At 43.2% G+C, this 13,180-nt stretch overlaps 1 protein-coding gene across 1 annotated transcript in view; it reads left to right on the top strand.

Annotated features, from left to right (window-relative positions):
* LOC112242015 (pre-B-cell leukemia transcription factor 1) overlaps positions 1–13,180 on the top strand; it is a 46,790-nt gene that overhangs the window by 2,443 nt on the left and 31,167 nt on the right. The window lies entirely within an intron of this gene.

Here is a 13,180-nt window from a genome sequence, read left to right as displayed (position 1 = left end):
ACTGAACTATAGAATGAACCACTGACATTAACATTGTTAATCTGTGATTTACTTTAGGTTAGTTATAGGATTACAGGTCCAACCAATACAACTAGAATGTACAATTCACACAGTGTTTATTTTCTATGGAGTGGTTTATTACTTTACTGACAGACCTTATAGGTCTCACCGTTACAAACAAATGGACAGAACTGTAGAATCACTCTTCTATTACCGTCTTATTACAATATTAATAAATACATTGCTGCAGCTGCATTGGTGAAGTGGCTCCTTTTATAGTAGTGTGATGTATCACCTACATCTGTGCTGCTGTTCTGCCAGTATCACCACACAGACAGACACACAGACAGAAATACAGACAGATACACAGACAGACACACAGACAGACACACAGACAGAAATACAGACAGACACACAGACAGAAATACAGACAGATACACAGACAGAAATACAGACAGATACACAGACAGAAATACAGACAGACGCACAGACATAAATACAGACAGATACACAGAGAGACACAGACAAGACAGACAGACAGAAATACAGACAGATACACAGACAGAAATACAGACAGACGCACAGACATAAATACAGACAGATACACAGAGAGACACAGACAAGACAGACAGACAGAAATACAGACAGACACAGACAGAAATACATACAGACATTCTCTCCCTCTCCTCTCGTCCCTCCTGGGTTTTTGTCCTGTTCACTGTGAGAGGAGGGATGCAATCAATTCTCTGATAATACTGCACGAGAGAGCAGCTGTCCACACACACACACACACTCCGTTACCAATATAGCTAGGCTCCAAAGACCTAAGGATACCTATTGTATGGTTGTTGGAGCCTTCGTCCACTCAGTGAATTCCCCATATTAAAGACTAGCTGTGTATTACTCATTCATGGGTGTGTTATGGCGGTGTGTGTGTGGCTGCAGTATCATCCTGGTCAGTTGTGACAGTATAGGCTATACAGGCTGGTCAGTGGTGACAGTATAGGCTATACAGGCTGTGGTATCCTGGTCAGTTGTGACAGTATAGGCTATACAGGTGGGTGTATCCTGGTCAGTTGTGACAGTATAGGCTATACAGGCTGGTGTATCCTCATGGTCAGTGGTGACAGTATAGGCTGTACAGACTGGTCAGTGGTGACAGTATAGGCTGTACAGGCTGGTCAGTGGTGACAGTATAGGCTGTACAGGCTGGTCAGTGGTGACAGTATAGGCTATACAGGCTGGTGTATCATCCTGGTCAGTGGTGACAGTATAGGCTATACAGGCTGGTGTATCCTGGTCTGTGGTGACAGTATAGGCTATACAGGCTGGTGTATCCTGGTCAGGGGTGACAGTATAGGCTGTACAGGCTGGTGTATCCTGGTCTGTTGTGACAGTATAGGCTGTACAGGCTGGTGTATCCTGGTCTGTTGTGACAGTATAGGCTGTACAGGCTGGTGTATCCTGGTCTGTGGTGACAGTATAGGCTGTACAGGCTGGTCAGTGGTGACAGTATAGGCTGTACATCCTGGTCAGTGGTGACAGTATATGCTGTACAGGCTGGTCAGTGGTGACAGTATAGGCTGTACAGGCTGGTGTATCCTGGTCTGTGGTGACAGTATAGGCTGTACAGGCTGGTCAGTGGTGACAGTATAGGCTGTACAGGCGGGTGTATCCTGGTCAGTTGTGACAGTATAGGCTATACAGGCTGGTGTATCCTGGTCAGTGGTGACAGTATAGGCTGTACAGGCTGGTCAGTGGTGACAGTATAGGCTGTACAGGCTGGTCAGTGGTGACAGTATAGGCTGTACAGGCTGGTCAGTGGTGACAGTATAGGCTGTACAGGCTGGTCAGTGGTGACAGTATAGGCTGTACAGGTTGGTGTATCCTGGTCAGTGGTGACAGTATAGGCTGTACAGGCTGGTGTATCCTGGTCAGTTTATTTATGCTCCCTTTTTCTTCTTCTTTTCCATGCTCTCTCGTCCCTCTGGTTTCTCTGGTTTCTCTGGTTTCTCTGGTTTCTCTCATCCCTCTGGTTTCTCTGGTTTCTCTCGTCCCTCTGGTTTCTCTGGTTTCTCTCGTCCCTCTGGTTTCTCTCGTCCCTCTGGTTTCTCTGGTTTCTCTCATCCCTCTGGTTTCTCTCGTCCCTCTGGTTTCTCTGGTTTCTCTCGTCCCTCTGGTTTCTCTCGTCCCTCTGGTTTCTCTCGTCCCTCTGGTTTCTCTGGTTTCTCTCATCCCTCTGGTTTCTCTCGTCCCTCTGGTTTCTCTGGTTTCTCTCATCCCTCTGGTTTCTCTCGTCCCTCTGGTTTCTCTGGTTTCTCTCGTCCCTCTGGTTTCTCTCGTCCCTCTGGTTTCTCTCGTCCCTCTGGTTTCTCTGGTTTCTCTCGTCCCTCTGGTTTCTCTGGTTTCTCTCGTCCCTCTGGTTTCTCTCGTTCCTCTGGTTTCTCTCGTCCCTCTGGTTTCTCTCATCCCTCTGGTTTCTCTGGTTTCTCTCGTCCCTCTGGTTTCTCTGGTTTCTCTCATCCCTCTGGTTTCTCTCGTCCCTCTGGTTTCTCTGGTTTCTCTCGTCCCTCTGGTTTCTCTCGTCCCTCTGGTTTCTCTCGTCCCTCTGGTTTCTCTGGTTTCTCTCGTCCCTCTGGTTTCTCTGGTTTCTCTCGTCCCTCTGGTTTCTCTCGTCCCTCTGGTTTCTCTCGTCCCTCTGGTTTCTCTGGTTTCTCTCGTCCCTCTGGTTTCTCTGGTTTCTCTCGTCCCTCTGGTTTCTCTCGTCCCTCTGGTTTCTCTCGTCCCTCTGGTTTCTCTCGTCCCTCTGGTTTCTCTCGTCCCTCTGGTTTCTCTCGTCCCTCTGGTTTCTCTCATTTCTCTGGTTTCTCTGGTTTCTCTCGTCCCTCTGGTTTCTCTGGTCCCTCTGGTTTCTCTGGTTTCTCTCGTCCCTCTGGTTTCTCTCGTATAGATTATGTAAGAAGCAGAGTATGTGAGCAAAGTTGAGCGGTTGGAAATTCCGCTCATCACTCCACCGCCCCACCACCCCACCACTCCACAACCTTTCCACCGCTCCACCACCCCACCGCCCCACCGCTCCACCTTTCCACCGCCCCATCACCCCACCGCCCCACCGCCCACCGCTCCACCGCCCCACCCTCCACTCTCCACCGCTCCACCACCCCACCGCCCCCACCACTCCACCGCTCTACCGCCCCACCTTTCCACCGCTCTACCGCCCCACCTTTCCACCGCCCCACCACCCCACCGCTCCACCACTCCACCACCCCACCACTCCACCGCTCTACCGCCCCACCTTTCCACCTTTCCACCACCCCACCGCCCCCACCACTCCACCGCTCTACCGCCCCACCTTTCCACCGCCCCACCTTTCCACCGCTCCCCCAAAACCCCACCTTTCCACCGCCCCACCACCCATAGATTGGGCCTGTAAAGGCTAGGTAGGTGTTTTCAAAGGGGCAGCTTTAAAAATGGTCTGTCTACACGCTAAACATGTAGACGTACAGGGTGGCCAATCTGCTTCCTGATGGCCAGGAGTGTGTGGTTGTTTCTGTGCTTCTAAATGACTCACTACTGTAGTGGCTCTGGATCAGAGAGTCTGCTAAATGACTCACTACTGTAGTGGCTCTGGATCAGAGCGTCTGCTAAATGACTCACTACTGTAGTGGCTCTGGATCAGAGAGTCTGCTAAATGACTCACTACTGTAGTGGCTCTGGATCAGAGAGTCTGCTAAATGACTCACTACTGTAGTGGCTCTGGATCAGAGAGTCTGCTAAATGACTCACTACTGTAGTGGCTCTGGATCAGAGAGTCTGCTAAATGACTCACTACTGTAGTGGCTCTGGTTCAGAGAGTCTGCTAAATGACTCACTACTGTAGTGGCTCTGGATCAGAGAGTCTGCTAAATGACTCACTACTGTAGTGGCTCTGGATCAGAGAGTCTGCTAAATGACTCACTACTGTATTAACTCTGGATCAGAGAGTCTGCTAAATGACTCACTACTGTAGTGGCTCTGGTTCAGAGAGTCTGCTAAATGACTCACTACTGTAGTGGCTCTGGATCAGAGAGTCTGCTAAATGACTCACTACTGTAGTGGCTCTGGATCAGAGCGTCTGCTAAATGACTCACTACTGTAGTGGCTCTGGATCAGAGCGTCTGCTAAATGACTCACTACTGTAGTGGCTCTGGATCAGAGCGTCTGCTAAATGACTCACTACTGTAGTGGCTCTGGATCAGAGCGTCTGCTAAATGACTCACTACTGTAGTGGCTCTGGATCAGAGCGCCTGCTAAATGACTCACTACTGTAGTGGCTCTGGATCAGAGCGTCTGCTAAATGACTCACTACTGTATTAACTCTGGATCAGAGAGTCTGCTAAATGACTCACTACTGTAGTGGCTCTGGATCAGAGCGTCTGCTAAATGACTCACTACTGTATTAACTCTGGATCAGAGCGTCTGCTAAATGACTCACTACTGTAGTGGCTCTGGATCAGAGCGTCTGCTAAATGACTCACTACTGTAGTGGCTCTGGATCAGAGTGTCTGCTAAATGACTCACTACTGTAGTGGCTCTGGATCAGAGCGTCTGCTAAATGACTCACTACTGTAGTGGCTCTGGATCAGAGAGTCTGCTAAATGACTCACTACTGTAGTGGCTCTGGATCAGAGCGTCTGCTAAATGACTCACTACTGTAGTGGCTCTGGATCAGAGCGTCTGCTAAATGACTCACTACTGTATTAACTCTGGATCAGAGCGTCTGCTAAATGACTCACTACTGTAGTGGCTCTGGATCAGAGAGTCTGCTAAATGACTCACTACTGTAGTGGCTCTGGATCAGAGCGTCTGCTAAATGACTCACTACTGTAGTGGCTCTGGATCAGAGCGTCTGCTAAATGACTCACTACTGTATTAACTCTGGATCAGAGCGTCTGCTAAATGACTCACTACTGTAGTGGCTCTGGATCAGAGCGTCTACTAAATGACTCACTACTGTATTAACTCTGGATCAGAGCGTCTGCTAAATGACTCACTACTGTATTAACTCTGGATCAGAGCGTCTGCTAAATGACTCACTACTGTATTAACTCTGGATCAGAGAGTCTGCTAAATGACTCACTACTGTAGTGGCTCTGGATCAGAGCGTCTGCTAAATGACTCACTACTGTATTAACTCTGGATCAGAGCGTCTGCTAAATGACTCACTACTGTAGTGGCTCTGGATCAGAGCGTCTGCTAAATGACTCACTACTGTAGTGGCTCTGGATCAGAGTCTGCTAAATGACTCACTACTGTAGTGGCTCTGGATCAGAGAGTCTGCTAAATGACTCACTACTGTATTAACTCTGGATCAGAGAGTCTGCTAAATGACTCACTACTGTATTAACTCTGGATCAGAGCGTCTGCTAAATGACTCACTACTGTAGTGGCTCTGGATCAGAGCGTCTGCTAAATGACTCACTACTGTATTAACTCTGGATCAGAGCGTCTGCTAAATGACTAAAATGTAAACGGTCTGATATACCACAGCCAATCAGCAATCGGGGCTCGAACTGAACCACCCAGTTTATAATATAGTATAGAGTAGAGGTCGGCCAGTTAATCGGAATGGCCAATTTAATTAGGGCTGATTTCAAGTTTTCATAACAATCGGTAATCTGCATTTTTGGACACCGATTATGGCCGATTACATTGCACTCCGAGGAGACTGCGTGGCAGGCTGACCACCTGTTACGCAAGGGCAGCAAGGAGCCAAGGTAAGTTGCTAGCTAGCATTAAACGTATCTTATAAAAAAAACAATCAATCTTAACATAATCACTAGTTAACTACACATGGTTGATGATATTACTAGTTTATCTAGCTTGTCCTGCGTTGCATATAATCAATGTGGTGCCTTTTAATTTATCATCGAATCACAGGGTGATGATTTAACAAGCGCATTCGCGAAAAAAGCACTGTCATTGCACCAATGTGTACCTAACCATAAGCACCAAAGCCTTTCTTAAAATCAATACACAAGTATATATTTTTAAACCTGCATATTTAGTTAATATTGCCTGCTAACATGAATTTCTTTTAGCTAGGGAAATTGTGTCACTTCTCTTGCGTTCTGTGCAAGCAGAGTCAGGGTATATGCAGCAGTTTGGGCCGCCTGGCTCGTTGCAAACTGTGTGAAGACCATTTCTTCCTAACAAAAGGCCGTAATTAATTTGCCAGAATTGTACATAATTATGACATAACATTGAAGGTTGTGCAATGTAACAGGAATATTTAGACTTATGGATGCCACCCGTTAGATAAAATACAGAACGGTTCCGTATTTCACTGAAAGAATAAACGTCTTGTTTTCTAGATGATAGTTACGGATTTTACCATATTAATGACCTAAGGCTCGTATTTCTGTGTGCTATTATGTTATAATTAAGTCTATGATTTGATATTTGATAGAGCAGTCTGACTGAGCGGTGGTAACTAGCAGCAGGCTTGTAAGCATTCATTCAAACAACACTTTCCTGCATTTGTGAGCAGCTCTTCGCTGTGCTTCAAGCATTGCGCTGTTTATGACTTCAAGCCCATCAACTCCCAAAATTAGACTGGGGTTCACTATAGTGCCTATAAGAACATCCAATCGTCAAAGTTATATGAAATACAAATGGTATAGAGAGAAATAGTCCTATATTTCCTATAATAACTACAACCTAAAACTTCTTACCTGGGAATATTGAAGACTCATGTTAAAAGGAACCACCAGCTTTCATATGTTCATAAACATATATACATACACATATATACATACATATACATACACATATATACATACATACATATACCTCAGCCACACTCAAGGTACTAAACGATATCATAACCGCCATCGATAAAAGACAGTACTGTGCAGCCGTCTTCATTGACCTTGCCAAGGCTTTCGACTCTGTCAATCACCATATTCTTATCGGCAGACTCAGTAGCCTCGGTTTTTCGGATGACTGCCTTACCTGGTTCACCAATTACTTTGCAGACAGAGTTCAGTGTGTCAAATCGGAGGGCATGCTGTCCGGTCCTCTGGCAGTCTCTATGGGGGTGCCACAGGGTTCAATTCTCGGGCCGACTCTTTTCTCTGTATATATCAATGATGTTGCTCTTGCTGCGGGCGATTCCCTGATCCAGCTCTACGCAGACGACACCATTCTATATACTTTCGGCCCGTCATTGGACACTGTGCTATCTAACCTCCAAACAAGCTTCAATGCCATACAACACTCCTTCCGTGGCCTCCAACTGCTCTTAAACGCTAGTAAAACCAAATGCATGCTTTTCAACCGTTCGCTGCCTGCACCCGCATGCCCGACTAGCATCACCACCCTGGATGGTTCCGACCTTGAATATGTGGACATCTATAAGTACCTAGGTGTCTGGCTAGACTGCAATCTCTCCTTCCAGACTCATATCAAACATCTCCAATCGAAAATCAAATCAAGAGTCGGCTTTCTATTCCGCAACAAAGCCTCCTTCACTCACGCCGCCAAGCTTACCCTAGTAAAACTGACTATCCTACCGATCCTCGACTTCGGCGATGTCATCTACAAAATGGCTTCCAACACTCTACTCAGCAAACTGGATGCAGTCTATCACAGTGCCATCCGTTTTGTCACTAAAGCACCTTATACCACCCACCACTGCGACTTGTATGCTCTAGTCGGCTGGCCCTCGTTACATATTCGTCGCCAGACCCACTGGCTCCAGGTCATCTACAAGTCCATGCTAGGTCAAGCTCCGCCTTATCTCAGTTCACTGGTCACGATGGCAACACCCATCCGTAGCACGCGCTCCAGCAGGTGTATCTCACTGATCATCCCTAAAGCCAACACCTCATTTGGCCGCCTTTCGTTCCAGTACTCTGCTGCCTGTGACTGGAATGAATTGCAAAAATCGCTGAAGTTGGAGACTTTTATCTCCCTCACCAACTTCAAACATCAGCTATCTGAGCAGCTAACCGATCGCTGCAGCTGTACATAGTCTATTGGTAAATAGCCCACCCATTTTCACCTACCTCATCCCCATACTGTTTTTATTTATTTACTTTTCTGCTCTTTTGCACACCAATATCTCTACCTGTACATGACCATCTGATCATTTATCACTCCAGTGTTAATCTGCAAAATTGTAATTATTCGCCTACCTCCTCATGCCTTTTGCACACATTGTATATAGACTCCCCCCTTTGTTTTCTACTGTGTTATTGACTTGTTAATTGTTTATTCCATGTGTAACTCTGTGTTGTCTGCTCACACTGCTATGCTTTATCTTGGCCAGGTCGCAGTTGCAAATGAGAACTTGTTCTCAACTAGCCTACCTGGTTAAATAAAGGTGAAATAAATAAAAAATAAAATAAATACATACACATATATATACATAAACATATATACATATACATACACATATATACATACATATACATACACATATATACATACATACAGTGCCTTGCGAAAGTATTCGGCCCCCTTGAACTTTGCGACCTTTTGCCACATTTCAGGCTTCAAACATAAAGATATAAAACTGTAATTTTTGGTGAAGAATTAACAACAAATGGGACACAATCACGAAGTGGAACGACATTTATTGGATATTTCAAACTTTTTTAACAAATCAAAAACTGAAAAATTGGGCGTGCAATATTATTCAGCCCCTTTACTTTCAGTGCAGCAAACTCTCTCCAGAAGTTCAGTGAGGATCTCTGAATGATCCAATGTTAACCTAAATGACTAATGATGATACATACAATCCACCTGTGTGTAATCAAGTCTCCGTATAAATGCACCTGCACTGTGATAGTCTCAGAGGTCCGTTAAAAGCGCAGAGAGCATCATGAAGAACAAGGAACACACCAGGCAGGTCCGAGATACTGTTGTGAAGAAGTTTAAAGCCGGATTTGGATACAAAAAGATTTCCCAAGCTTTAAACATCCCAAGGAGCACTGTGCAAGCGATAATATTGAAATGGAAGGAGTATCAGACCACTGCAAATCTACCAAGACCTGGCCGTCCCTCTAAACTTTCAGCTCATACAAGGAGAAGACTGATCAGAGATGCAGCCAAGAGGCCCATGATCACTCTGGATGAACTGCAGAGATCTACAGCTGAGGTGGGAGACTCTGTCCATAGGACAACAATCAGTCGTATATTGCACAAATCTGGCCTTTATGGAAGAGTGGCAAGAAGAAAGCCATTTCTTAAAGATATCCATAAAAGTGTCGTTTAAAGTTTGCCACAAGCCACCTGGGAGACACACCAAACATGTGGAAGAAGGTGCTCTGGTCAGATGAAACCAAAATTGAACTTTTTGGCAACAATGCAAAATGTTATGTTTAGCGTAAAAGCAACACAGCTCATCACCCTGAACACACCACCCCCACTGTCAAACATGGTGGTGGCAGAATCATGGTTTGGGCCTGGTTTTCTTCAGCAGGGACAGGGAAGATGGTTAAAATTGATGGGAAGATGGATGGAGCCAAATACAGGACCATTCTGGAAGAATACCTGATGGAGTCTGCAAAAGACCTGAGACTGGGATGGAGATTTGTCTTCCAACAAGACAATGATCCAAAACATAAAGCAAAATCTAAAATGGAATGGTTAAAAAATAAACATATCCAGGTGTTAGAATGGCCAAGTCAAAGTCCAGACCTGAATCCAATCGAGAATCTGTGGAAAGAACTGAAAACTGCTGTTCACAAATGCTCTCCATCCAACCTCACTGAGCTCGAGCTGTTTTGCAAGGAGGAATGGGAAAAAATTTCACTCTCTCGATGTGCAAAACTGATAGAGACATACCCCAAGCGACTTACGGCTGTAATCGCAGCAAAAGGTGGCGCTACAAAGTATTAACTTAAGGGGGCTGAATAATTTTGCACGCCCAATTTTTCAGTTTTTGATTTGTTAAAAAAGTTTGAAATATCCAATAAATGTCGTTCCACTTCATGATTGTGTCCCACTTGTTGTTGATTCTTCACAAAAAAATACAGTTTTATATCTTTATGTTTGAAGCCTGAAATGTGGCAAAAGGTCGCAAAGTTCAAGGGGGCCGAATACTTTCGCAAGGCACTGTATACATACACATATATACATACATATACATACACATATATATACATATATATACATATATACATACACATATATACACATATACATACATATATATATACATACACATATATATACATACACATATATACACATACATATATATATATACACATACATATACACATACACATATACATACACATATATATACACACATATATACATATATATATACACATATATACATACACATATATATACATACACATATATACACATACACATATATACATACACACATACATATATATATACATACACATATATACACATACACATATATACATACACACATATATACATACACATATATATACACATACACATATATACATACACACATACATATATATATACATACACATATATACACATATATATACATACACACATATATACATACACATATATACACATACACATATATACATACACACATACATATATATATATATACACATATATACACATACACATATATACATACACATATATACACATACACATATATATATACATACACATATATACACATACACATATATACATATACACATACATATATATATATATATACATACACATATATACATACACATACACATATATACATACATACACATATATATACATACACATAATTATATACATACATATATATATACATACACATATATACATACACATATATACATACACATACACATATATACATACACATATATATATACATACACATATATACACATATATACATACATATATACACATATATACACATATATACATACATACACATACACATATATACATACACATACACATATATACATACATATACATACACATATATATACATACACATAATTATATACATACACATATATATATACATACACATATATACACATACACATATATACATACATATATACACATACACATATATACATACACACATACATATATATATATATACATACACATATATACACATACACATATATACATACACACATACATATATATATATACATACACATATATACACATACACATATATACATACACACATACATATATATATACACATACACATATATACATACACACATACATATATATATATATATATATATATATATATATATATATATATATGAATCGGCCGATTAATCGGTATGAGGTTTTTGGGCCCCAATAATCGGTATCGGCATTGAAAAATCATAATCGGTCGATCTAGTATAGAGGCCACACACACATGTCCTGTGAAAGACCTTACTGGTTGGACAAGATATCACACTGTCTCAGACGACTGTGAAACAGTAACTTCACTAACTGGTTGGTCAGACCACACTGTCTCAGACGGCTGAAACACAGTACTAACTGGTTGGTCAGACCACACTGTCTCAGACGACTGAAACACAGTAACTTCACTAACTGGTTGGTCAGACCACACTGTCTCAGACGACTGAAACACAGTAACTTCACTAACTGGTTGGTCAGACCACACTGTCTCAGACGACTGTGAAACACAGTACTAACTGGTTGGTCAGACCACACTGTCTCAGACGACTGAAACACAGTAACTTCACTAACTGGTTGGTCAGACCACACTGTCTCAGACGACTGTGAAACAGTAACTTCACTAACTGGTTGGTCAGACCACACTGTCTCAGACGACTGTGAAACACAGTACTAACTGGTTGGTCAGACCACACTGTCTCAGACGACTGAAACACAGTAACTTTACTAACTGGTTGGTCAGACCACACTGTCTCAGACGACTGAAACACAGTAACTTCACTAACTGGTTGGTCAGACCACACTGTCTCAGACGACTGTGAAAAATCAGTGACTTTACTAACTGGTTGGTCAGACCACACTGTCTCAGACGACTGAAACACAGTAACTACTAACTGGTTGGTCAGATATCACACTGTCTCAGACGACTGTGAAACACAGTGTCTTTACTAACTGGTTGGTCAGACCACACTGTCTCAGACGACTGTGAAACAGTGTCTTTACTAACTGGTTGGTCAGACCACACTGTCTCAGACGACTGAAACACAGTAACTTCACTAACTGGTTGGTCAGACCACACTGTCTCAGACGACTGTGAAACACAGTGTCTTTACTAACTGGTTGGTCAGACCACACTGTCTCAGACGACTGTGAAACAGTGTCTTTACTAACTGGTTGGTCAGACCACACTGTCTCAGACGACTGAAACACAGTAACTTCACTAACTGGTTGGTCAGACCACACTGTCTCAGACGACTGTGAAACAGTGTCTTTACTAACTGGTTGGTCAGACCACACTGTCTCAGACGACTGTGAAACAGTAACTTCACTAACTGGTTGGTCAGACCACACTGTCTCAGACGACTGTGAAACAGTGTCTTTACTAACTGGTTGGTCAGACCACACTGTCTCAGACGACTGTGAAACAGTGTCTTCACTAACTGGTTGGTCAGACCACACTGTCTCAGACGACTGTGAAACAGTGTCTTTACTAACTGGTTGGTCAGACCACACTGTCTTAAGACGACTGAAACACAGTAACTTCACTAACTGGTTGGTCAGACCACATACTCTGTGATGGCTAAACCACAGTGGCTGTGTGTATGTTTTAAAAGGTGTTTTGATTAAATATTATTATTCTGTAATTAAGCTTATCTAGTCAGATCTCTTTCTTTCCTCTCTGAGTTAAAGAAAAGAATGCCAGCTGAAAGAATGTTCCTTGTGGTCACATGTCAGCAGGAATTCCCTTCAGAATGTGTGTGTGTGCGCGCGTGTGTCTGTTTGTGTGTGTGTGTTGAGAAGGTGCACTTTTAACCCTGGTTCAGTGGAAGATTGACAGCTGTGCTCCTATCATAGTTTTGGTTCTGTCTTGTAGCTAATGAATCTCTCCTCCCCCTACTCTCTCTCTCTCTCTCCCCCCTCTCTCTCCCTTCTTTCTCTCTCTCTCCCCTTCTCTCTCTCTCCCCTTCTCTCGCTTTCTCTCTCCCCCTCTCCTCTTTCTCTTCTCTTC

The sequence above is a fragment of the Oncorhynchus tshawytscha genome, unplaced genomic scaffold (assembly GCF_018296145.1).
Source record: "Oncorhynchus tshawytscha isolate Ot180627B unplaced genomic scaffold, Otsh_v2.0 Un_contig_447_pilon_pilon, whole genome shotgun sequence".
Taxonomy (NCBI): Eukaryota; Metazoa; Chordata; class Actinopteri; order Salmoniformes; family Salmonidae; genus Oncorhynchus; species Oncorhynchus tshawytscha.
Note: the sequence above shows the minus strand (reverse complement) of the source record. Positions and strands in the feature narration are given on the sequence as shown.